General features: G+C 45.0%; 1 pseudogene; it reads left to right on the forward strand.

Annotated features, from left to right (window-relative positions):
* The first annotated feature begins 440 nt into the window (after nt 1-440).
* Nucleotides 441-1,269, forward strand: LOC105984469 (annotated as a pseudogene).
* The last annotated feature ends 3,688 nt before the right edge of the window (nt 1,270-4,957 follow it).

Below are 4,957 nucleotides of genomic sequence, written 5' to 3' on the forward strand. Positions count from 1 at the left end.
CATTTATTTTGAATAAATGGTCCACTCAGTGGACCATCAGTGGGAGGGGAATCCATGGGGGGGGCGGGAAACAAGGCCCATTGTGAAGAGGACTTGCAAACATCTGGCTGCATAATTCTCATCCCCCAATCTTCCTTCTCTACTTTTTCTAAGGGTCTCCAAGACCACCCCAGGCTCAATGCTGGGAGGATTCAGTACTAGTACTGGTTAAAGTTTACTACAGGAGGGATACAGTGATTGTGTGTGTGTGTGTGTGTGTGTGTGTGTGTGTGTGCGTGCGTGCGTGCATAACATGTGCGTTACTGGGGCTTGAACCCAAGGCCTCACATTCTCACTTGGCTTTATCACTAAAGGCCTGGCTCTACTTTTTGAGCCACAACTCTACTCCCCAGAAGAGATACAAAGTAAGATTAGCAAGCTTAGCTCTCTAGCCACCCAAGATGCTGAAAGGAAAGAAGGCCAGGGGTAAGAACGTGGCCCCAGCCCCTGCTGTCATGAAGAAGCAGGCAGCCAAGAAGGTGGTAACTCTACTGTTTGAAAAAAGGCCTAAAAACTTTGGCAGTGGCAGGACATCCAGCCCAAAAGGGACTTTACCCATTTTGTCAAATCTGCTGTATCCGGCTGCAGCAGCATAGGGCAATCCTCTACAAGCGGCTGAAAGTGCCTCCTGCAATTAACTAGTTTACCCAGGTCTTGGCCCGCCAGACAGCTACACTATTACTTAAACTGGCCCACATGTACAGGCCAGAGACAAAGCAGAAGAAGCAGAGACTGTTGGCCTGAGCTGAGAAGAAAGCTGCTGGCAAAGGAGATGTCCCACTGAGAGACCTCCAGTCCTTCGAGCAGGGATTACTTGGCAGAGAAGAAGAAGGCTCAGCTTGTGGTGATCGTACATGATGTGGACCCTATGGATCTGGTTGTATTCCTGCCTGCCCTGTGTGGCAAGCTGGGTGCTCCCTACTGCATCAAGGGGAAGGCCAGGCTGGGGCGCCTCACCCACAGGAAAACATGCACCACCGTTGCCTTCACTCAGGTTAACTCGGAAGACAAAGGATCTCTGGTGAAGCTGGTAGAGGCTATTAGGACCAATTACAATGACAGATATGATGAGATCCATTGTCACTGGGGAGGCAATGTCCTGGGTCCAAAAATCTGTGGCTCAAATTGCCAAGCTGGAAAAGGCAAAGGCTAAGGAGCTGGCCACTAAGCTGGGCTAAGTGTGCAATGTTGATTTCTCTGTACATGAAAATAATAAAACTGTCCTTCCTCAAAAAAAAAAAAAAGCAAACAGAAAGCAGGCAGGAGCTTCCACGCATCCTTTCCCTGTGGTGTCACACAGGACATGCTTAATTCTTCCAATTGGGGCAGCACGTATGATATGATGACACCAGAGAAACTTCTTATAGACTCAATGCCAAGGATTTTCACTGGGCTGGTCACACAGGCACCCTTAGTCTAGCATTTATTCAAAGGCCAGATTCCCAGAAGGACACCAGTGTTTGTCATTAGCTTCATTGTTCATATGGTTTAGACACTGTAAGTCATTTGTCAATATTCCCAAAGCCTAGTCTTAGATGCCAGCCGACAGCCAACTTTAAAAGCAGGTCTTTCCAAAGAGAGCCTTTCACCTGCTATGCTCACGCTTTCTGTGACTCTCAGTCTGGTCAATATCCCCTGCAGCATTACAGTCCCAGTTGGGGGGTTAAGACCCTCAGAAAAGGGGCAGCAAATCTCTGTGATAAAGGTCTACCTGCTTTATAAGCCATGCTTTCACCCTGGAGTGTTAGGGCTTTGGGAGCAGAAAACTGTGAAATACCTCATCTGCTCCAGGTTCCCCCTGCCCAACCCCTTCATGCTTGTTAAGGAGTCAGGAGCCCTGGCCGGATGAGTTTAATGTTCTTCCTGAACTTTGGGAATAAGGGTGGAAGCCCTTTGGCCATCCCTCATGGGAGTGTCTCTCATCAGGACACTGTTGGTGAACAGAACACATGGGGGAGGGGAGCATCAAGCAGCTCCAGTAGAAAGGACCCTGGTTTGTGGGGAAATTGGTCACACTAAGAAACCTGATTCTGTTAGAGAATTTTTTTTGCTACTTTATGTGTTTATATGTTTCCAACAGATAATCATTAAAGAATGGATGCAGAAGAGGAAGAAAGGAAGAAAGGGAAAGAAAGAAAGAGGGCTGGGAAGATGGCTCAATGGAAGAGCGCTTGCCTTGCATGCCTGAGGCCCTGGGTTCAATTCCTCAGCACCACATAAGCAAAAAGAAAAAAGCCAGGAGTGGTGCTGTGGCTCAAGTAGTAGAGCATTAGCCTTGAGCTGAAGAGCTGAGGGACAGCACCCAGGCCCAGAGTTCAGGCTCCACAACCGGACCCCCAAAGAAGAAAGAAAGAAAGAAGAGAAGGGAGGGAGGGAGGGAGGAAGGGAGGGAGGAAGGAAGGAAACAAGAAAGGAAGGATTCTGAGGCAGGGGATGGGAGAAAGGGAAACTCTGAGGTCTGGGTTTAGGCTCCAGCTTGGCTCCTTGCAGTTCATATTGGCAAAATAGGAGCAATAAATGCCACCCTGTATTTTTTTAGAAGATGTAGTGAGATACTCAATGTAAACTGCTAGCTCCTTTTTTTCTTAGTTCTTAAAGACCTCCAAATCACCCCCTGGCTCTCTCAACAGCTGAATCGTGTTGTAGGCATCACGAGACAGTTCTGCAGCGAAAAAAGTAACCCTGCAAGGACCATCCATCCACTCAGGACCAGATCCTCAGGAGGGAACAGCTGTGAATAGAAAGGTTTCCATAGACATCCCAGAGCCTCAGAAAGCTGAACGGAATGAAACAAAAAGATTTAAATAAGTTAAAGGTTGATCATAACCAACAAAAGTTGATTATAACTCAGGATCTGAGATGATGAATGGAGACCATAAAGGAAGTAAGGAAGGTTAGACTTAGGACTCTGTTAGGAGAGAAGCCTCTAAAACATGTGCAACACACCAATTGTACAGAGCAGAGTTGAATGAAATCCTCTGTGTGGAGAAACAGGTTTCAGACTGTGATAAGATATGGTAAGGAGAGGGTGAAATGTTGGCTGGGCCCCAGCTTGGTGGGCAGCTCTCAGCTCCAGTGATCCCTAACTCCTGGTTTTCCCACTCAAGAATCCCGCCCACAACACTGGACTTACTAACAGTAGGGGGTGTCACACCCTTGGTTGGTTACAGAAAGACTGCAACTTTCGTCCTGGGTGTTCATGCTCCTATATTCTCTCTCACTAGTTCTGAGGAAGCTACTTGCTATGCTGTAAGATGTCCCAAGGAGAGACTCTCAGAGGAGGAAGTTGAGGGAAGCCAGATACCACCAACAGCTTGAATGAGCTTGATAGGGCCCTGCCCATAGGCATGATCTTGCACCTGGCCTGTCACCCTTGAACTTTATGACACACCTGGATCCACAAGCACCCAGCAATATTGCCCTTCTGTTCCTGAACCCCAGAAACTGTGAGATAATGTTTGCTGTTTAAGCTTAGGATTTATTTGCTCTTCAATGATAAGTAATAAACACAGTCCATAAGGGTGAGTCAGCTTAAAAGGGTGAAAGGTATGATGGGGAAGGGAAATAAGTAAGCAGGAAGACGGGGAGCAGTTTTCCTATACCATAAGTCTACAAAGAGGTGACAAGACGAAAGTGGTTTCAGTCTCCAAGGGTAACTGGTAAAGCATATGTATGTCTATATACATGTATACATATATATATGTCTATATATATATGTATGTGTATATACATGTATGTATATATATATATATATATATATCTGTATATACACATGTGGTAACAGGACAAAGGAAAGTGGTTTCAGTCTCCAAGGGTGACTGGCAAAGCATATGTATATGTATATACATGTATACAGATATACACATGTATATACACATGTGATATATGTCATACACAGGTGTCATATATGTATACACATATACATATATGTATATATGACATTAATAGTAGAGAAAGGTGAGCTAGTCGCATTTTTTGTGTGGATTCCTGTGGGTCTGTCTCTAGGTTAATAAAAGTCTGAAGTTGTCTCTAGTCATAATTTTCATCTTTCCTGGTTCAGAAGGAAGAAGGGATAGTAAGTATTGTTTTTAGGCAAACCCAAAGCTTTTGCTGCTTTGGCTGCCTAATTGCCCTCTTGTGTTAAAGAGACACACTTGGGATAATGTGTTCTCCTTTCCTTTAAAACCTGTGTAGTTTACAGTCAGCTGATATTTGAAAAAGGAGCCAAAGACATACAGTGGAAGAAGCAGAGTCTGGTGCTGGGAAAACTGGGCGCCACATGCAGAAAACTAAAAGTGGACCCCAGCCTGTCACCATGCACTAACATCAACTCAAAATGAATTAAAGACCTTAACATCAAACCTGAATCTCTGAAACTACTGCAGGACAGAGTAGGAGAGACATTTGAACTTATAGGCACAGGCAGGAACTTCCTGAACAGAGTCCCCAGGGCCACAACAAATTGGAGAGAGACTCGACAAAATAAAAATTTTCTGCCCAGCTAAAGACATAGCAACCAAACTAGAAAGACAGCCAACTAATTGGGAAAAAGTATTTGCCAGCGATATATCACACAAGGGCCTAATATCCAGCATATATAGGGAACTCAAGAAACTAATCCCTCCCAAACCTAACAAACCAATTACTAAATGGGCAAGGGAACTAAAGAGAGATTTCTCAGAAGAAGAGATAAAAAAGGCAAAGAAACACATGAGGAAATGTTCACCATCCCTGGCTGTAAAGGAAATGCAAATAAAAACAACCCTGAGATACCACCTTTCCCCAGTCAGAATGGCCCGTATCCTAAATTCAGCCAACAACAAATGCTGGAGGAGATGCAGAGAAACAGGAACCTTACTGTACTGCTGGTAGGAATGTATACTAATACAATCACTTTGGAAAGCAGTCTGGAGGTACC

The sequence above is a fragment of the Dipodomys ordii genome, unplaced genomic scaffold (genome assembly GCF_000151885.1).
Source record: "Dipodomys ordii isolate 6190 unplaced genomic scaffold, Dord_2.0 Scaffold2, whole genome shotgun sequence".
Classification (NCBI taxonomy): Eukaryota; Metazoa; Chordata; class Mammalia; order Rodentia; family Heteromyidae; genus Dipodomys; species Dipodomys ordii.